This window comes from Diabrotica virgifera, chromosome 9 (assembly GCF_917563875.1).
Source record: "Diabrotica virgifera virgifera chromosome 9, PGI_DIABVI_V3a".
Classification (NCBI taxonomy): domain Eukaryota; kingdom Metazoa; phylum Arthropoda; class Insecta; order Coleoptera; family Chrysomelidae; genus Diabrotica; species Diabrotica virgifera.
In genome coordinates, this window is record NC_065451.1 from 30828997 (window position 1) to 30852347 (window position 23351).

At 32.7% G+C, this 23351-nt stretch overlaps 1 protein-coding gene across 2 annotated transcripts in view; it reads right to left on the bottom strand.

Annotated features, from left to right (window-relative positions):
- The window catches only part of LOC126892624 (zinc finger protein OZF-like), a 151450-nt gene that overhangs the window by 12618 nt on the left and 115481 nt on the right, over positions 1-23351 (bottom strand). The window lies entirely within an intron of this gene.

Sequence of the window (23351 nt, forward strand, 5' to 3'; positions counted from 1 at the left end):
GAAGATAAAGATGTGCGAATGTACCGATAAATTTTTTTACTGTTACCACTAGAAATGATAGATTCTTCATATTCTGTTCTTAGTTTTAGCAACGATTGTTTGACTCTGTTAGAAAAATTACGGTGAGCGAGAAAATCATGCAGGGAACCAGTAAGTTTATACGTTCGCCAAAGCTTTCGTTTATGTCGAATTAAGCGGATAGCTGAGAGGTTAATCCAAGGTTTTAATCGATTTTTGTATATTTGACGTTCAGTTGTATTATCAGAAATTGTTGTAATAGCAGTATGAAGAAAAGAGTCCCACATTGACGATGGATCTGGGTGATTAAGAAAAATAGATTGCCAGTCTATCTGGGACAAAACAAAATTAACAGTAAAGAAATCAGTAGTGGCATACGTTACGAGATTATTTTTGCAAAGTGGTGTTAGATTAAATTGAATGTGAGCAGTAATAAGTGAGTGGTCAGAAATATCCACAGGAGAGGACACATCAAGTGTAGAAACTAATTGATCATCATTTGTAAAAAATAAGTCTAAAATTGAAGGATGATTATTAACTCTAAACCTTGTAGGTTCAGTTATTAGTTGGATTAAGTTTGAGTTCATGACAAAGTTTTTAAACAAATTTTGGGAGTTAATAGTGTCAGTTTTGGAAATAATGGGCCAGCTAATCTCAGGAAAATTGGAAAATTGAAATCTCCAACGACAATGAGATTTTCAAGGGATGATAATTCCTCAAGTTTGTCAATAAGCATATTGTCCTCAGTAAGTACTGTATCCGGAGGTCGGTATATGCAAACTACATTAAATGTAAAAGAATTGTTAGTAACAAGTAAATGGATAACTTCTATACCTGGCAAGTCTATTGTTTTATTAGTTATTGAAAAAATATTAGTAATTTCATTTGCTAAATAGATGCATACTCCTCCCCCCCCGACGAGTACTTCTGTCTCTGCGAAATATAGTAAAATTATCAATGTTTACAATAGTATCGGGGATTGAAGAATTAAGCCATGTTTCTGTTAGGAGAATAATATGAGGATTTAAAAGTTGAACAGTACTTATAAATTCATTAAATTTGGATAAAAGAGAGTTTAGATTTGTATACATAAGAAGCCAATCTGTAAATTTTGGTGCAAGAGAATTATGAACGAAATGTCACCATCTTTGGACTGCCATTCATATATTTAATCGTATATAATATAAAATTTGTTGTTGTTTAGTGTGGCCATATGAGGCTAGCGGTGCATCCCCAAAAAGTACCTACTTTAGTTTTCGATTGATTACAAATAAAATGGCGATTTTTACAAAAACTCTGACAATAAAAGAAGATGCAGACAGAATACCACCCGAACAAAGGGGTATTTTTTTAGGTCAACCGCCGAACTGTCCATTGTTAGTAGGGCTTACAATACCGGAATTCCGGGATCCCGGACGATTTTTGTCCGGTATTCGATACCGGTATTTATAATAAAAATACCGGTATTTCGGTATTAGCTTAATTAAAAAAAATGAATTGATGCACAATAAACTTTCTTCTAGGATATATTTTGCTATTACAAGAAATTATGTTTGAAGATAAACAACCAATATCATTGTAAAAAATATTTATTAAACACGTTTATTACACATACAAGTCAAGTATAGCGCTTTCTAAAAGCGTGAATGTCGTTAATTTAAGGCGAAGGGTTATATTGTCCTTTTCATGATCATTTTTCAGTGCGTAACAAATGATAGGAAAAAGGGTAAGTCCGTGATAATACACATTTATGACATTTATTCTAACATGACATTTTAGTTAAATCTGACAGCTGTCACATTTTATTTTCAATTTGGAATAAAAACAAATCAAATGTGTTTCTTGCATTTATAAAATGGTATTTTCTTTGATTTGTATAGTCTTATAAATTATACAGATTACATTTGTAATATTATTATCTAATTAAAAAAAAATTATTTTTTTATTATGGCGCCATCTATCGACAACTAGAATAACTAGAAGAAATGTTATAAAAATGTCACCGACGAAATGTAATCACCAACGTGCCTTTTTTTCTGTCACATACAATTTAAAGCGTTAGAAAGAAATCGAAAAACTGTGACGCACTGAAAGATGATCATGAGAAATACTGTATCAGCTTCTACAACCAAATTATTAATAGACACCCTAGAATAAGGTTCAAGAAGTCGCCCACGCGAAAAGTGGTTCAAATTTTTTTTAACACTTTTTTTAATCAAATTGCAAAAATTAATATTTTCGGTCCCGACAAAATTTTTTTAAATTTTTTGGACCATTCTGGACAAAAAAGTTCTCTTTTAATTTTTCTCTGAAGTTGATCGTTTTCGAGTTATAAGCAATTTAAAATTTGAAAAACGCGAATACGGCCATTTTTAAGACTTAATAACTCGCCTAAAAATTATTATTATGAAAGTCAGAAAGTGACTAAATCAAAGTTTAAAGCCCCCTCTACATGATCCTGAAGAAATTTGTGTCATTAATTTATTACTAAGTTGTTATTTTTAATTATTAACAATCAGCGGTAAGATCGTATTGACGCGGCTGTAAATGTGAGTGCGAGTAAGATGCACCATTGACTGCCGGAATGGCATCTTTCTCGCACTCACCATTGATGGCCGGCTAATACGTGCATGGCGCTCATGATTATTACTTAAAAATAACAGCTTAGTAATAAAATAATGTCAAAAATTTCTTTAGGATCTTGTAGGGGGAGCTTTAAACTTTGATTTAGTCACTTTCTGACTTTCATAATAATAACTTTTAACCAAGTAATTAAGCCTTGAAAATCGCCATTTTTCGTATTTTTTATTTTAAATTGCTTGTATCTCGAAAACGATCAATAGAGAAAAATTATAAGAAACTTTTTTTTGTGCAGAATGGTCCAAAAAACCTAAAAAAAATGTCCAGGCCAAAAATATTGATTTTTGCAATTTGATTAAAAAAATTGTTAAAAAAAAATTTGGACCACTTGGGCGACTTATTGAACCATATTCTGGGATGTCTCACGAATGTGTTTATGCAAAAAAATCTCATGGGCATATTTTTTCCAACGAACCCGTCATTTTCGGCTTGTCTATAAATCTCGTCTATACAAATACATAAAATGAGTTATATAAAAATTCTTAAATATTTAAAATTAGACTACTTTATTTTAAATAAACCGTAAGATTTATTAATCAAAATTGTTTTACATTTTCAGATCTATTTTTAATTTTTTTGTCTATAGTGGTGTATAAATTAGGCTCACTTATTTTCTGAATTATTAATAATAATTGAAAATATATAGCGGTCTAAATACAGAGTAATCCATATAAAATATCTGTCACAGTAAGTTAATCTTTGTATTAATATATTTTTTTCTACAACCGTGTTAAAAATGCAATTTTTAGCACTCCATACGAGCGTTAAAAATGCTACTTTAAGGCACTAGTGCTTTAAAATATTTTTAAGGCACTGCAGTTCGTATTAACCGTATAGGCAATTTTGATGTAATGTCAAAAAAATATAAAAATGGAATGTCAGTCAAGTTCAAGTAAAAGTTTTTGTAGATATTGTCCTGTAATTACGTTTGTAGAAAAAATATTGTATGATATGCGTGTTAAAAAGTACATTTTTAAGGCACTCATGTGAATTGCAGAACTCGCTATCGCTCATTCTGCAAACTTTCACATGCGTGCCTTAAACGTGTACTTTTAACACTTATATCATAAATAACTATTAAAGTTAAATTAATTTACAAATAGCAAATTTCATAAGTAAAAGTACTATCCTATTATATGCAAAATGTATCCTAGAATCAAATATATATGTAGTTTTTTTATTTGCACATTTTTTGTATCTATCTATTCCTACTCTCTATGTAATGCTATAAACAACGTCTACTCATTTCAAAACAAAATTTAATAGGTTTCATATAATATTATTTAATAACAAGTCGATATAACAATTGAGGATAGTATAAATATAACTAGGGGAGTGCATTTAGATTTTCACTTCGGAAAAAATCAAACAAGATAAAACTTTTTGTAATTTCATTAAGAAATGTTTATTAAACAACATATCAAAAAGTTCTACTCGAGAAGTGGGTGCTTCATTTTTTATTAAACAAATGAACAGCGAAGTTAGTTGTTTTTTTTAAATAACTCCGAAAATATAATTTTTAGAAAAAAACTGACTTAACCATTGAAAAATTCAGAAAATTTTACAAAAAAAACCTTGTATAAAGATTTTTCTAAAATTAATTCTCTAGCTTCTGTAATTTTTTATTTATAACGCTTAAGTCACCCTTCTCACACACACTGGCGCACTGTAAACTAGCGTTGAAAGAAGTGCACGGTTGAGTTTTTTTAATGTAATTCTTTAACTAACGGATCAAAAGAAATTTTACAAATTGGACATGAAAGAAGGTGAAATAAGCTATTTTATGGTTGTAATAAAAAGAAATAAAATGTATGGACATAAGTACGGTGTGGGCGGAAAGTGAGCCTTACATGAATTTTGTTTAAAAATGATTTAAAAATGTGTAACTAATACAATTTTACTTATAAAACTCTCAAATTTGCACAACTTACTTCTCAATCATCTTACTAAACGATGTTTTATTAAAAAAATATCTCAAAAATTTAGTTCAAATAATACGCTGTCTCAAAAAATATAATTTTTGAAAACTTCGTAGTTTTACAAAATTCCCACCACTTTAAGACCGTGACCCGTCAAAATAGCCCGGTCAAAACAGCCCCGTCAAAATAGCCCGAACACAAAATAGCCTCGACAAAATAGCCCGCAAACAAAATAGCCCCGACAAAATAGATCGCACACAAAATAGCCCCGGTCAAAACAGCCCCGTCTAAAATAGCCTCTTATAAACAATTAGGTACATAATTATTTAAATAAGGTGTCCAAAAACTTTTTTTTTTTATTTAAATTATTTGACAAAAAGGAAGAATGTATTTAATTTATTTAATTTAAAATACATTTTACTGTTGCCCGAAAACAGAAAAAAATGTTTATATCATAAATTAACATTGATTTTCGCTAACTTAAATGTTCAAACTTCCAAGAGGCAGGAAAGACAGGACTCGAGTTCTCTGAAAAGACAATTTTTATTTAATGTGGTTAAGATAAACATCTGAATAGAGAATAATTACCATTTCCGAAAAAATGTATTTTTAAGGAATTATTTCATGATGGATTCTGAAGGGAGCTTTTTTTCGGGGCTATTTTGTCGGGGCTATTTTGTCGGCGGGCTATTATTCCGCGGCTATTTTGTCTGCAGGCTATTTTGTCGGAGCTATTTTGTGTGCGGGATATTATGTCGGGGCTATTTTGTCGGAGCTTTTTTGACGGGGCTATTTTGACGGGGTACCCTTTAAGACGGTATTACTCAAGTTTGAATAAATCTAATACAATTTTATTGATATTTTTTTAAAGCTTAGGATGTAATCTTTAAAAAAACACTAAATTATTTTAGTTTAAAAATGAAATAAATAATTTCTTTTTGAGAAAGCTAAGAAAGATAACAAAAATGTAATACAAAAACCGAAAATTACCAGCTGAAAAAATGTATATACAGAGTGATCAAAACTTTTTTCTGTAAAACTTACCTAAAATATATTTAATAATAAGCTTCAACAATAATAAATGTTCAACAAAAAATTTTTTTTAGCTCTTATACAGTATGTCTGCGTAACTTGGAACCTATTGGTAACTTTTTTAATATCAGTTTTACGAAAAAAAGGTATTCTTTATAAAATACTCTGCATCGTATATAACATAAGATATATAACATATAACATCAAATATCAAATTTTGTTAATTTTGTACGAGGTATGTCAAAAAATATGAATTTCTCTCAAGAGTAAAGTACCTTTATATTTCACAATATCGAAAATTTTTATAAAAAAAAGTTGTTTGGAATTAAAAACTGTTCCAATATGTAATTATATCCTTGTAATCAAAAATTTGTTTTTTTTAATATTGTTTCAAATTAATTATACTTAGATATACATCATTAAATTTTCACTTATTGTTTATGCTAACTGATTTATTATTAATTTTATGAAGAAAGTTATTCCTCATAAATAGCTGTGCATGGTCTAATACTTAATATGCAAATATAAAATATTATATTTTATCAATATTATACGAGGTATGTAAAAAAATTATATTTCGCGCAATAAATATGTACCTTTACAGTTCACAATATTTCGATTAGAAGAGTGTAATTGCATATTGACACATCGTTTTTAATTCTGAACAACTTTCCATAATAACAATGTTCAGTATTATGAAAAATATAGGTATTTTACTCCTAACTGAAATTTTTATTTATTGACATATCTTGTACAAAATTGATAAAAATTGATATTTTATGATTGCATTTAAAGTTTTAGAATATGCAGAGCTTTTTACTAAGAATAACTTTTTTATTTATGATCCCATTGCAACAATTTTTTGAATATTGAAGAGATAGATTTTAAATAATTTGTTCATTCTTTCTAATACATTTTAATTTTTAATATTATTGTGAAAATTATTTGTTTATCTTTTTTATAAGAATGAAATTCCATATTTGTTTGATTGAATTCTACTTGTTTTTCATTTAAATATCCGCCATTTTGGATCCGCCATTTTGAAATTGAAATTTTTAATCTTTAATTCAGATTCAACGACCTGATAAAAATAAAGACAATAAATGTTTTAGAAAAATGTTCTTTTTAGAAAATCCGCATTTTGGATCCGCCATTTTATAGTTTATAATGTTAACATTTAAGTTAGGTTTATCAAAGCTCTTAAAAATAAATATATGTAGAAATAAATACATTTTGTAAAGAAATTATGATTTTACATCTATTTTTTAAGTTATCCGCCATTTTGGATCTGCCATTTTATAATTTAAATTATCAAAATTTGATTCAGGTTCAGCAACCTCTCAAAAATATCCACATATATGTAAACAAACACGTTTTATAAAAAAAATTCGGATTTTACAACTGCTTTTTAAGGATTTTTAGGAAAATATCCGCCATTTTGAATTTGCAAATTGTAATGTCAGATTCGGGTTCAGCATAATCAAAACTAAAATAAAAACATTTTTTATCAAAATAAAATGTTGAATTCACCCATATTCTTAACATTATTTATACAAAACAATTGTTATTGTTTAAACAATTAATAAAAAATTAGCGGCGAAATTTGGGAGTAGAACTTTTTACTTTAACATATTTATAAACTAACAAAAAAAGTTTTAGAAAAATATAAACTTATTTGATTTTTTCCGAAACATTGTATCTTTTCGTTCTAATTGCACTCCCCTATACAGTGCTAGTCAAAAGTCCGTACCCCCCCTCGTATCTTTTTAACGGTTATACCTATAATAGTGAAATTTGGAGGGAGGAAATAAACGAACGTGACCTTCTTAACTAGTCACGACAGATGACGTAATAGTGACAGATGACGTTACAGAGCCAATGATACCGATAATTTTAAATGGGACCTTATGGCAAGTGACACCTCGTTTGAAAGGTATTCTAAATACCTATTCAGTCATACTAATTTTATTGGGTTTTGGTTGATTTTGATTTTGGTGAATAAATTAAATGAATATAATATTTTAGTTTCGCATTTAATTAATAAAAATTCAAATGTCCGCCTATGGTTTTTTTGTCAAAAAGGTTGACGTATTTCAATTCTCTAGTAGTTTTTACGTCAACGTCAACCTATTTGACAAGTAATTATATGCGGAATTTGGAATTTTTATTAATTAAATGCGAAATTTCAATTTTATATTTATTTCATTTATTCATCAAAATTAGCTTAAACTCAAAAAAAATTAGTATGACTAAATAGGTATTTTGAATACCTTTCAAACGAGGTATCGCTTGCCATAAGGTCCCATTTAAAATTATCGGTCACAGTGGCTCTGTAACGTCATCTGTCACTATTACGTCACCTGTCATGTCTAGTTAAGAAGCTTACATCCGTTTATTTCCTCCATCCAAATTTCACTATTATAGGTATATCCGTTCAAAAGATACGAGGGGGGGGGCACGGACTTTTGACTAGCACTGTATAGAAATTGTCATTATTTTTTTCATTTAAACCATTTGACCTTAAACTTTGTCGCACTTATTTAGAAACACCTTGCATATTACTAAGGATTGAAGCAGTTTTCACTGTATTGTCTAAATGGACTGCATATTCTATTATCCATTTTGATAGCTACTTTGTTATTCTTGAAGACTGCTTTTACTGCTCTTATTAATATTCGTGGAATATCGATGTTTCCCATTGCTTCCTATAGTTTGGTTCTAAGTATCGAATCATAGTCCTACACATTATAAGAGATAAGTAATAAAAAATTAATGAATGATTTTTAATTGAATTTAGATGATTGTAAGGCCAAGGATAAGCCAGTGACTCTAACATGAATGAAAAAAATAAAGGTGTACAAGCTCGTTGCTTGTACACCTTTGTTTTGCAAAGAATATCGTTGTGCTCTTTTTATGCCATATGGATGCCACCCCTTCAATGTCATTGGGATGTAGCTTTCCGCACAATCAAAATCTTTTTTGGTATTGTACAACATTATACACATTGTTTTCTGCTTGTCCACAATGAGCATTTATCTTTATCTTTTAGCTCGCTCCTTCGTCGTTTAAACTTGCTTATGCTATGTCATATGTTGGATCAGTTATAAATAAAAACTAGTGTACTATTTTTTAAATAAATATATTTTTACATAGTTCCTTATAATGAAATTTTGATTTTTTTTTGCCTATTCTGCTATTTTTTTATATTTGTAGTAAATTTGTAGGTATATTTTTGTATGAAAGGGCGCCCAATTTTATTTTGCCCGGGGCGCTCAAAACCCTAGAACCGGCCTTGGTTACATATATGTTACGGCAATTTTCTAGGACATCCAAAATAATTAAGAAAAAAAGTGTATGTATTTTATTTTAAAACCTACTCCGGTATACATCGAAATAAAAAAAATAAAATTTTGCCAAGAAATTAAAATTGAGGATATTAAGGGTTAAAGGGTTTTTTACCAGTATGCACTCTCATATGTGATTTTAAAAATGGTTTCGGTGAAAACTGCTTGGTGCAAATTTTACATTCAAATGGTTTTTCACTGTCATATGTGCGTTTAAATTCCACATTGATGAAAATTGTTTGGCGCAAATTTCATATTCAAATGGCTTTTCACCAGTATGCAACTTGATATGTACTTTTAAATTAGCCTTCATTGAAAACTGCTTTCTACAAAGGTTACATTTAAATGGTTTTTCACCAGTATGCACTGCCATATGCCATTTTAAAGCTTGTTTCCTTGAAAACCCAAATTTCACATTCAAACGGTTTTTCACCAGTATGAATTGTCATACAGTCGGAAAAATGAAAGAATACCCATGAACGAACATATAAAACACGCTGTATTTTCCTGTCACCGTGTCACCAAGAAAATTGTCCAGTGCAAGTACATGTAACAATAATTATTACATGTACTTGCGCTGGCCAATTTTTTGTGTGACACGGTGACAGGAAAATACAGCGTGTTTTATATGTTCGTTCGTGGGTATTCTTTAATTTTTCCTACTGTATGTGTTTTTAAACTAGTTTTTGTTGAAAACTGGTGCAAATGTCACATGCAAATGTCAGTCATTAAAGATAGATTTTCCAGTGGCGATGCTTGATGAAAAATTTTGGGTAGGCAATTTTAAAGGAGTAATCCTTATTTCAGGAGTGTGGAAAATAAAATAGAATATTTTTTAAATATTTTATTTTCATAAACAAGTAAACACAACAAAAACATGGACACATTTTTTAAAACAATAAATAAACTTAACTATAATGTTTATTCGCTATATTAAACAATAAATATTAATTTTTTTTATATATTATCGTTGTCAAAAATTTATGAAAAAAAGTTGGTAAGGTTCTAATGCCTGGTTGCACCAACAGATCTTAAGCTACAGCTTAGCTAAGTTCTACTTATAGATAGGGCCTCCTTGGGTATCACTTACGTTGCAACATAATTTTAGATTCTTACCTTATTATCAATTATATCTATTATTATATTATGGTATTCTTATTGTAATATATTATAATTATATTATATTAATTCTTATGATATTCTCGACTTAAGCTTAAGATCTGTTGGTGCAACCGGGCATAAATGTTTTTGTTCATCTGAATAAATTACAATCAACTCGTTTTCTAATTTTCTCATATAAAAAGACATACCTACTTTATCTAGAACAACTAAGAAATTTTTTGGAAATTGTTTATTATAATTTACGAAACTGTTTTTGTTTAGTAAGTTGACAAATGAGAGTAAATGGGTATCTTCGAATATCATCATGGCTTATTCACTCCTGGCGGAGTGTTTGCCGCCCTTTTGGGCTCTCTGATTCATTTGTTGCGGAGAATCAGTCCGCTGTTGTTTTTTATTATTATAGCAGCGTGTGTGACTTGGCTTTGTCTACAACTTTCCTCCATTCTTTCCGATCCTTACAAAGCTCCTTCCAATTGTAGATTCTCAGCTTCTTTATGTCTCCTAAGACTTGATCTCTCCATCTTGTTGTGGGTCTTCCCTTTGGTCTCTTTGTTGTTGGTCTCCAGCCAGTTATTCGCTTTAGCGTAGAGTCTGGGTTAGCTCTTTCTGTGTGTCCCAGCCACCTGAGCCTCTGCGCCTTCACGAACTTGATTATGTCTTCGCCCTGGATGACTTCTTTAATTTCTTCATTTGTTAATCTTCTACATTCGCCTGCACTTATCTTCACCCGTCCCATTATTCGCCGAATTATCTTTCTCTCTAAGATTTCTAATCTCATTTCATCTTTTTGTGCTAGGCACATCGTCTCTGCACCATAGGTGATCACTGGTCTGATTGCAGTCTTGTAAATTTTTAATTTGGTTGTCTTACTAATGTGTTTTTCTTTCAAGAATTTTTGGTAGTTCCAATCAGGGCCCCCGCAAGGCTGATTGGCGCCCGCGTGCGGGGCATATTTTAGCGCCCTTTAAATATACTATACATATAAAACTAATAAATATTTTTGAAAAATTTAAACCCAGAATGAAAGGCTACATTACTACTGAGGCCGAAAACTTCAATATGTTTATTTTAATAAGTTACAGGGGTGAAAATAAAAGAGAAAATTTAGTGTGATTTTTAATAATTGCAAATATTTAATTCAAAAGAAACTTTTTATTTATTTTAAGGGACTGTCGACCCTTGGCAATAACGTTATCCTTCATTGTGCGTTTAAATTTTTTAAAAATGCTTATGAGTTTTCTCAGGATTCGAAAAAAAATGAATACATTTAAAACGCATTGAAAATTTTGACAGGCGACGTTTTGCGCCTTTCCCCTTAAATTTTGTTGCAACATTGATGAAGCACACTGCATGTTAAATTAAAAATAAACATTTAAGTAAATAAACAATAATATTTTGTCATCTTAAAGTTTTCAAACATAACTAGGACATAACAAATTTTATACAGGGTGTCTACATAACTAGGAACCATATGGGAAACTGTTTTATTATTAATTTTACGAGAAAAAGTTATTCTTCATAAAAAGTTCTGCATTGTCTAGAACACAGAATGCAACCATCAAATAATATCAAATTTTATGAATCTTATACGAGGTATGTCAAAAAATATGAATTTCGGCCAAGAGCAGAGTACGTTTTTTTTTTCTATTTGAAATGTCGAATAAAGGTCTGTCCCATTTCTCGCCATTCATCTCTGTTGTGTGTGAGGCGTTTCCACATTGGTCCTGCGACTCTTTTGATGTCATCGCTCCAGCGCAAACAAACTTTCTACATAAACTAACAATAAAATGATCAAAAATGACATGTCATTGAAAACATGCTAAGTAGTTCCTATAGTCGGTTCGCTAAACTCAGACACAACTGGCTAGTGATTTTAGTAATTTTGAAAATTTGGTAAAATTGGCAAAAAAATAATTATTAAATAGTTAATAATTACGAAATAGTTAGTAATTTTGTCAATTTTGGCAAAATTGGCAAAAAAACAAAAAAATTACCTACTTGAACATTGTTTTCTCAAAACTTGCCACTTTATACCCCTTGTGTTCTAAACACAAGGCCTCAAATATTGTGATCTAGAAAGGCACTTTACTTTTGATCGGAACTCATATTTTTTTACATATATCTCATATAAAATTAAAAAAATTTGATATGATTTGATGGTTGCATCTTAGATTTTAGACCATGCAAAGCTTTTTAGAAAGAACTTTTTACTAAATGAAAATGGCGTTAGGTATCTGTAATTTGAGAAAAAAATTCAATTAAAAGGGTGTAATTGCATATTAAAACATAGTTTTTAATTAATTCCAAACAACTTTTCATAATAATAATTTTCGATATTGTGAAATATAAGGTACTCTTGATCGAAACTCATATTTTTGATACTCATAAGATTGACACAATTTTATATTTGGTTCCATTTTAGTTTTTAGACTATGCAAAGCATTTTATGAAGAATACATTTTTTCCGTAAAATTAATAACAAAAAAGTTTCCCATATATGGTTTCAAGTTACGCAGACACAATGTCTTAATTATTTTCTTTTTTTTTTTTCAAAATAAATTGTAAATTGTGGATTTTATTAGAGGAAACCCGATTATAACTATTTAAAATGAATTATTATTATTCTATGCAATGATTATGATATTTACCATTTTCACAATTAATTTAATTTTCACACCACTTAAAATAACAACAAATAAAAAAGATTGTCCAATATTCAATATTACACGAAAACAAAAGTTTAAAATCAGTAGTCGTAGGTAATAATTATTAACACCAATATAAAAATAAAATTTTAAACCTTTCACTGCAGGGAGCCACCCGTTCACCACTAACAGTAAATAATGTTTGTGCCTAATAAAGGCATAGACGAGAAGGGAAAAGATACTCAAGTCAAATACATAATCATAATTCGTAATTATCATAAATTCGAGTAAAAGATTCACTTTATACGAGTAAAACTGCTTGATCCAGCAAGTTGTGTTTTTGTTGGAGTAAAACTGCGTTGCATTTCATGGGTGTTAATTTATGTTTCTACTCGTAAAGGAGTGTGATTTGATGTTTATTTGGCTATTTTGAGTGTCGCTTTAGTTTACAACATAAAATCGATTGGATGGTAGGTATGCCAAGCGTAATTCAATCTACTTCAAAGAAAAAAATTAGGTAAGAACAAAAAAATGTAATATATTTTTGACGGAGTAACTTCAACATTTCAGGATGGGAATAATTATTTTTTCAGTAATAAGACAATATTTGATTTTTGAGATTTCTCTAGCTGTTCATGAAATAATTAAAATTGTGTATAAAAAATGATTATCTCATTTAAAATAAATATTTTTTATTTACCAAACCTTCGGTTTGGCGCCCCTTCGGGGTTACGCCCGCGTGCGCCGCACGCGTTGCACGCCCGGTTACGGGGCCCTGGTTCCAATAGGTTTTATTACCCAGTAGGATGCGTTCATTTATTTCATCCGTTCTATCATTTCTGCCATTCACCATCACTCCCAAATATTTGAAACGGTGTACTCTTTCAAATGTATATGCTCCAAGCTTAATTTCTTTCTCGATGTTCGTATTCTCTCTTGAGCACTTGAGGTATTTCGTTTTGCTTTGGTTTATTACTAGCCCTCTCTTTGCTTCTTTATCTAGTATTAATATTATATTCTGCATGGTTTTTAAATCTCTAGTAACCAGTGCAATATCGTCTGCATACGCTATCAGTTGGGCTGAAGATACGATAATTATTCCCCTAATTTTGGCTGCTCTTACTGCACCCTCTATGGCAATGTTAAATAATGTTGCTGATAGGGAGTCTCCCTGTCTGACACCTACCTCCATTTGTACTTCATCTGACGGGCCTTCCCTTGTTAAGATTCGTGCTTTGGATTCCTTCATCGTCATTTTCGTGAGACTTACTAGTTTTTCTTGAATGCCTAGTTGCTTCATATCATTAATTAGCTCCTCCCTTATTACACTGTCAAAAGCTTGCTTGTAGTCAATAAACAGTATATGTAGATCTATTCCATGCTCGTAACTTTTTTCGACGATTTGCGTTACAATGTGTATTGCATCTATTGTTGACTTACCTGAATCCATGCTGGTATTCACCTATTTTTGTTCTAGTTTCTTTTTCTACTCTTTGTCTGATCAAATTAGTTAATATTTTGTACATTGTATTTAACAGCGTGATTCCCCTGTAGTTAGTGCATTTCGTCTTGTCACCTTTTTTAGGGATTGGTGTTATCAGACCGCAATTCCAGTCGTTCGGCATGCGTTCTTCTTCCCATATTCGTTCTATCAGCTTGTGGATTCTGTGGGCTAGTTCCTCTCCTCCTTTCTTGAAGAACTCATTTATAATGTCGTCTGGTCCTGCTGCTTTCCTTGTCTTTAGTCTGTTTATTGTCGCCAATGCTTCGTTGTATGAGGGAGGCTCTGATTGTTCTTCATTCCTATTTTCTGTTTGTTCTTCATTTTCTGCATTTTCAGCATCGCCTATCTTTTTAAACAATTCTCTATAGTGTGTTTCCCATTCCTTTTTTCCAATATTTGCCGGTATCTTTTTCTTATTCTGTGCTTTTACGTGTTTATATAGTCTTGCATTATCGTTACTATTAGCTTCGAGTTCCAGCAGTAAGTCTTCAATCCATTTCTTCTTTTTAGTTCTGCAACATTTGTCTGACTCTTTCTTTTTCTCTTTATAGTGTAGGAGATCTTCTTGTTTCCCTGTGGCCAACCACCTGTGTCTTGCTTGGTCCTTGCCTTTACTAGCTTGCTCGCATTCTTCATCGTACCAATCTTTTCTTTTATTGTCTTTCATTAGTCCTATCGTCTCCTCTGCTGCTGTTAAAATACTATCTTTTATGTCTTGCCATGTTTCATCTATGTCCGATGGTTTTAGGACTAGTAGTTTTTCTTCCAACTTAGTGCAGAATTTTCTGTTTGCATTATCTGTGTTTAGTTTTGACCTATTCCACCTCTTTATTTTCTTTCTGTCGTTTTTGTCTTTAAGTATCTTCAATTTCATGTCGCCTATCACCAAAATGTGATCCGAATCAGCATTGGCTCCCCTGTAGGACCTCACATTCTGTACAATTGTTCTTCATTTTTTGAAATTAGGATGTGGTCTATTTGGTTTCCGTCTGTCGTTCCAGGTATTAGCCACGTTACTTTGTGCTCTTTTTTGTGCTTGAATTAGGTGCTAATAATAAAAGTATTGGTTGCTGCTGCTAGATTACATATTCTCCTGCCATTGTTGTTCGTATCTTGATGGATCGTTTCTTTTCCTGCGATTTCTCTGTTCGTGTCTTCTTTCCCTATCTGTGCGTTAAAGTCTCCTAACAGGATTAGTATGTCGTTCTTTGGTAGTTCTTCGTACAATTCTTCAAGTTTCTCATATAATTCATTCTTTTCTTCTTCGGGAGCATTCTCTGTAGGTGCATATATATTAACAAATGTTAAATTTGCTTGTTTATTTTTCATTCTTATATATAATATTCTTCCATCAACCGCTTTAAAGTTAATAATCTTGTCTCTTACGCTATTACTAACTAGAAAGGCGGTTCCATTGCGACCCTGTTTGCTTTCTCCTGCGTAGTACATTGTGTGGTTTCTTCTATCGATCATCCCTTCTCCTGCCCACCTTATTTCTTGTAGCGCTAGTATTCCCATCCTGTATTTTGTCATTTCTTTTGCCAACTCTTCTATTTTGCCTGGTCTTAGAAGTGTTTTGATGTTCCACGTTCCTATTCTTATTTTCCTGTTTTTGTCTTTTATTTTATTTTTGTTTGTTTTGTTTTTGCGTCTTTTCTTACAAAATATTTTCATGTCCGTATTCATTGCCAGCTCCGTTATACTGTCGCCGTCTTTTGTTATATGTTCTGCTAGTTTTTTGACGTCATTTTTATCAATTTTCCGCGTGGATCTATATCATCAGATAGGGGGGATCTGTCGTTTATTGTCCTAGCGTTACTCTTCAGGTTTCTTCCAGTAATTTACATCCATGCCTTCTAGTTGCTCCAGTGAGAACAGTTCACCATTTATCCATAATTTGTTGTATTTTAGGGCGGCTGTGTGTCCTTCCTGGCGTACCATTTTCATGTGCTGGAGAAGATGCTTCCTTTCTTGTAGTATTTTTTTCGGGAAGTCCTCATTGATATATATTTTAGTTCCTCTTATAGTCGGAGAGATAGAAGCGGATTTTGTGCGTGATAAGTAATATGGAAAAACTATCCGGGGATATGTTGAATTAGTTGTGTACATGACTTTCCCAACGGCCGGAAACCAGAGCTGGGGCCGAGGGTAGTTATAAGGGGTCAAAGTCGCGGATTTTATTATTTTTTTTATGACGCTTATGATCGAGATAGTGCACCAAAATTTGGGAATAAGTAGGTCATGACGTAACTAAAAAAAATCTCTAGGGGCGGAACGCTGCGTGGCCGACAAAGGGGTGGGGGTAGGGGTGAATATAAAAAATATAAAGGGTTTTTTGCGATGTTCGTGATTGCGATAGTGGACTAAAATTTGGGAGTAAGTAGATCATGACATTACTAAGTAAAATCCCCAGAGCCGGAAACCAGAGTTGGGGATAAGGGTAGTTATAAGGGATCAAAGTCGCTGTTTTTATTATTTTTTTTTGTGACGCTCATGATCGAGAGAGTGCACCAAAATTTGGGAATAAGTAGGTCATGACGTAACTAAGTAAAATCTCCAGGGGTGGCACGCTGCGTGGCCGACAAAGGGGTGGGGCAGGGGTGAATACAAAAAATATAAGGGGTTTTTTGCGACGTTCGTGATTGAGAGAGTGCACCAAAATTTGGAAATAAGTAGACCATGACATAACTAAGTAAAATCCTCAGAGCCGGAAACCAGAGTTGGGCATGAGGGTAGTTAAGGGGTCAAAATCGCCGTTTTTATTATTTTTTTTTTGACGCTCATGATCGAGATATTGCACCAAAATTTGGGAATAAGTAGCCAGGGGTGGAACGCTGCTTGGCCGATAAAGGGGTGGGGGTAGGTGTGAATATAAAAAATATAAGGGGTTTTTTGCGACGTGCTAGATTGAGATAGTGCACCAAAATTTGGCAATAAGTAGACCATGACTTAGCAAAGTAAAATCCCCAGAACCGGAAACCAGAGTTGGGGATGAGGGTAGTTTTAAGGGGTCAAAGTCGCAGTGTGTATTATTTTTTTGTGACCCGGCACAACATTTGTCCCCCACGCAGCGTTCTGCCCCTGGAGATTTTACTTAGTAATGTTATGATCTGCTTATTCCCAAATTTTGGTGCACTATCTCCATCATGAGCGCCACAAAAAAAATAATGAAAACCGCGGCTTTTACCCCTTATAACTACCCTCGTCCGCCACTCTGGTTTCCGTCTCTGGGGATATTACTTAGTTATGTCATGGTCTACTTATTCCCAAATTTTGGTGCACTATCTCAATCACGAACGTCGCAAAAAACCCTTACATTTTTTATATTCAACCCTGCCCCACCCCTTTGTCGGCCACGCAGCATTCCACTCCTAGAGATCTTACTTAGTTACGTCATGACCTACTTATTCCCAAACTTTGGCGCGCTATCTCGATCATGAGCGTCACAAAAAAAAAATAATAAAAAACGGAACTTTGACCCCTTATAACTACCTTCCTTCCCCATTCTGGTTTCCGGCTCTGGGGATTTTAATTATTTATGTCATGGTCTACTTATACCCAAATTTTGGTGCACTATCTCAATCACGAACGTCGCAAAAAACCCTTATATTTTTTATATTCACCCCTACTCCCACCCCTTTGTCTGCCACGCAGCGTTGAGCCCCTAGAGATTTTACTTAGGTACGTCATGACCTACTTATTCCCAAATTTTGGTGCACTATCTCGATCATAATCGTCATAAAAAAAAAATAATAAAATCCGCGACTTTGACCCCTTATAACTACCCTCGGCCCCAACTCTGGTTTCCGGCCGTTGGTGAAAGTCATGTACACAACTAATTTAACATATCCCCGTATAGTTTTTCCATATTACTTATCACGCACAAAATCCGCTCCCAGCTCTTAGACTATTAGGTTTTTAGCAGCCTTCAGAATTTCCATTCTCGTAGCTTCCTTTTTCATTTCTAATAAGATGGGTCTGGGTACATTTTGGGGATCACCTTGTCTACCTATTCTTCTCATCTCTACCAGTTCTTCATCTAGGTTTGTTTGTACGTCGATTTTTTCCATTATCCCCTTTATCTTATTTATCATCTCTTGTTCGCTTTCTGTTTGGTTTTCTTCGACCCCCTGTATTATTATGTTTTTTCTTCTGGCTTGTCGTTCCAGTAATTCGATTCTAACTTCTTGTTCCGTGATTTTAGTTCTCATTGCTTGGTTATCTGCTTTCAACTGCTCGTTTTCTTTATTTACTTTATCCAGGTCTACTTGCATTTTATCTATTTTGCTTTCGATTCTTACATTTCTTTCATCCATTCTCTCTAATTTTTCTGATATTTGCTCCATTGTACCGCGGTAAGGGGGTCAGCCCAATCGACTTGGCGGAGCGTCAACCCTTCTCAGCACTTTGGAGTTTTACTCAGATATAGATTTTCGTATTAATGATTCGGCTTTATTGCAGAAATTTTTCAATAGCCGGCAACGTCGCTTTTATTTTCGACGGAACTTCACCTCTTATCGGAATGTTTTTGTCGTTGTTTATTAATTGTTTGAGAGGTTATTATGCTTTTTGCAATGCTTACTCACTAGTTTCTGCTGAATTTTGACGAACTATTTTTATCGGGAGCACTGTCGTCTGTCTTAGACTAATTTAGAATAATTTTAGATTCTTACCTTATTATCAATTATATCTATTATTATATTATGGTATTCTTATTGTAATATATTATAATTATATTATATTAATTCTTATGATATTCTCGACTTAAGCTTAAGATCTGTTGGTGCAACCGGGCATAAATGTTTTTGTTCATCTGAATAAATTACAATCAACTCGTTTTCTAATTTTCTCATATAAAAAGATATACCTACTTTATCTAGAACAACTAAGAGATTTTTTGGAAATTGTTTATTATAATTTACGAAACTGTTTTTGTTTAGTAAGTTGACAAATGAGAGTAAATGGGTATCTTCGAATATTTGTTGTAATTGCATACCTACAGATTGTATCCAGTATTTCAAAACCTATTCTTTTAAAAGTTTTTACTGTGTTAACATCAAGAGTTGTTTGTTTGGTGCACTCATTTACGCATATTTCAATTCTTTGGTCATTTCTCAGATTGTTAATATTTTGTGTCAGTTTATGTATTTCTTCGACACATAAGCCTACATCGCCAGAAATTTTTGACTGTAAAATCAAATAGAGGTGGTCTGTGATGTGAAAATAGGTTCTCTTTTAAAAACACGACGGCGTCGAAATCAACTGAATCCATGATAAAGTATTTAAAAAAGAAAATTAAGAAAATAGATCTATTGATATTGAACTTGAACGCTCTTAAATCCCTTTCCGACCGAGACAACTAAACAAATCAAATAAGTGCTAAATATTGTTGAAAACCCGCGCGACACATATCAACGATTTAATTTGGTCCGCTGTGGCTGTGATAGACAAATCAGTTTGTCTCTTCTGAACATAAATTTCGCGATCATCAACCATTCGGACTCGGTCGGACTGTGAGAGATCCACGCGTTTATCGGTTCAAAGATATAGAGCAGGGGTGGCCAAACTGTGGCTCGCGAGCCACATGTGGCTCTTTGAAGGATTATTTGTGGCTCTCAATAAATGTCCCTGAATTACTTTTAATTTTTTTTAATGTGGCAACAAATATAAAAGACTAAGCGTAACATCAGGTCTTGGCCAAGGAGACCCTTTATCACTGTTGCTATTCAGTTTGGCCTTAGAATATCTAATAAGTAAAATATCATCTGAGCTGACAGGAGGATTTGCAAATCGAGGATCAAAACTATTGTTGGCCTTTGCTGATGATATAGGTCCAGTCAATCATTCTACAAGAGAAGTGAGAGAGGTGTTTTCACACCTCTCAGGTAGTCTGGGCCTTCGAATTAATAAAGATAACACGAAATACATGCTAGTAACCAAAAATCTAAGATCAAGAGTTAGGCAGAACATAACTATTAATGACCACAACTTCGAAGTAGTAAATGAGTTTAAATATCTAGGAACGGTAATCACAGATGACAATCACATTATAAAAAGAGGTCTTAGCAAGGATAGCTGCTTGGAAGAGAGCATTATGCTCCCTATCATTATTACTAAGATCTAAGCTGCTAAAAAACAATCTAAATTCAGACTATACAGCCAATGATTCGCCCAATTGGTAAATATGGAAGTGAAACTTGGACTTTACATCAGTGGGAAATAAATCTTCTTCAGATGCATATCCAGTAATGGATGTTAGCGATAGCATTTTTCATTAACTCTCTGTTTCTTGCAAAATGTATCAAAGATTTATTGTCGTTAATACCTGTACATTGCCTTATGTTTCGGAGCCAGGACATTTTCTTGCGTTCCATTCCTCTCTTGCCTTAAACTTTACCCTCGATTATAAGTTGGAGGAACTGGTATCTTTCATTTCGCATGGTGCGACCTTGATACACAGTTTTCCTTTTCTTGATGGTTTCGAAAAGTTGGCATTCTTGGCTGACTCTTTTAATGACATCTACATTTGTGACTTTCACTGTCCACGGTATCTTTAGGATACGGCGATAAAGCCACATTTCGAAAGCTTCTAATCTGTTTATATGCCTCGTTTTGAGTGTCCAGGCCTCTAAGCCATATAGCAGCACCGACCATACGTAGCACTTAGTAAACCTTAGTCCCAGTTGAGATCGAACTCTGAACAGGTCAGTACCTTCCTGAATTTTACGAAAGCTTGTCGAGCTTGCTCAATGCGACCTTTTACTTCCCTGTCCGATATTTAAATTTGCTCACTTTTTCAATGGACTTGGTATGCAGTGTTATGGTGGAGTTTCAAAGTGCATCCATGTTTCCGGAGATGATCACGAATTTGATCTTTTTGGTATTACACTCTAATCCCATTCACTTACTGTATTCTCCGACTATAGTGACAAGTTGTTGAAGATCGGCTATGTTGTCACAAATTAAATAAATAAGCTACTGGGAAATAAATAAGCTGCTGGTATTTGAAAGCAAACTCCTCAGAATGATATTTGGTCATCAAAGAGATGAATTGACAGGAGCGTGATTATGAAAACATGCATCGTCAGACATACAAAAGCTAAGATAAGATGGGCAGGTCATGTGGTAGATCAGAGGAGTGCATAGTGTTAAAGACGGTGTATTTTGATAGAAGATCAATAGGCCATCCCAGAAAAAGTTGGAAGGATGATGAAGAATCGAAGTATCCTGAATTAGTAAAGGCTGCTTATAGAATTATTTGCATATTTGAAACAACGACGTGAACCATTTTATTTCACTTTAAAATTCGTGAAATCCAAACGGTAAGAAAAAAATTTAATACCTTTTATACACTTTTTAGATAATTGTTTAATTGCGGCTCGCAAAAAATTTCAAATTTTGAAAAATGGCTCGAACTATCAAGCTGCTTGGCCACCCCTGATATAGAGGTTATTACATCTTCCTAAATTTAGTGTCCGATATTTAGAACGTCCTGAATTCAGGATAGTGTAATCGCATTTAGACAGTTAGCATCCTAATTAGGATGGTTTTCGACATCCTAAATGGCTAAATAGTTGAGATTATAACGTCGCCCCCGTTAGCGAAATTATTCCGACTCGATTCTTTTGCACAAACTTTCTCACAAACAGGTCCATATAACAAATCCACAGGGTGCCAGGCGGTGCAGTGGTCGAAAAATTGTTTAAACAATTTTTCTATACAAATTCACAAAAATAATTGTTTCATTTCGAACAAATTTTTTTGATACCTTGAGTCATTCTGAGCAAAAAAGGTTTCTAGTCATTTTTCTCTAAAATTGATTATTGTCGAGATATACGCTATTTAATATTTGAAAAATGCAAAAATGGCTATTTTTAAGGCTTAATAACTTGATTAAAAATTATTATGAAAGTAAAAAGTGACCAAATCACAGATTAAAACCCCCTCTTTCAAGATCCTGAAGAAACTTTAGTCATTATTTTATTACGAAGCTGTTATTTTTAATTACATATTAACAATTAGCGATATAGGCTGTATCGTCTCCCCGGTTAGCGAAATTATTTCGATTAGATTTTTGAAGTTATACTTCTTTACGATGGGGAGTGAAATTGTCTAATACCGGGCGCATCGCACACAGACAGTATGTAGTTCGTTGCTAATCTTTCAAGATATGTATGTGTGTGTGTGTGTGTGTGTGTGTGTGTGTGTGTGTGTGTGTGTGTGTGTGTGTGTGTGTGTGTGTGTGTGTGTGTGAGAGAGAGATCCTGGCATCAGACAAAATCTATTTGCCACAAAACATGTAAATTCTTAATTACATTAAATGATTTCATATTGTCTATTTCTAAACTATACCGCTATTTTTGAATTTCTGATAAAATTAATGATGGAATCTAGTACCGCTTTATCTGAGGAAGAAAGGAGAGCTGTAATATTTAGTGGCAATGGACACTCGTGATGAATTAGTTCTTGATACAGAATTGAAGAATTAATTGAATTAAAAGGATATATTAGTGTTTTTAGTAAATATATTATTTATTATAATTTTTGTGTCTTTGGATTTGTCTTCCTCGGGAATAAGATATTTTATAATAATAATAAGTATATTTTAAAGTATTTTTGTATACTTCACTTAGTCTATTAAATGTGTCAGTATGTATGAGAAATCTTGTGTAACCTGTCAAAGCAAAGGGAATATAGCTCAGTGGTCGAGCGTGTGACCGGAGATCGAGAAACCCCAGACGATTCATATTCCTTTTTTTTTTAATTTTTGGTATTGTTTTAATAAATTTTTTTTAAAAGTGGTAGGTAAGAAAGTTAGTTTAATATTTAAATAAAATACAAATAACCTATTAAGTATATTTTTTTTGCGCAAACTTTAACTTTAAGTATTACGTACCGCAATTTTTGAAGATTTTTGCCCTCCCCTCTCCCCAACCTGCGTTACGTAATACTTGAACGTCCCCTTATAACAAATCCACAGGTTTTTTCACTTCGAACAATTTTTTTTAGATAATTTGGGTCATTCTGAGCACAAAAAGTCTCTTGTGATTTTTCTCTAAAATTGATTGTTGTCTATTTACACGCGATTTAAAATTTGAAAAATGTGGAAATAGCCATTTTCAACGCT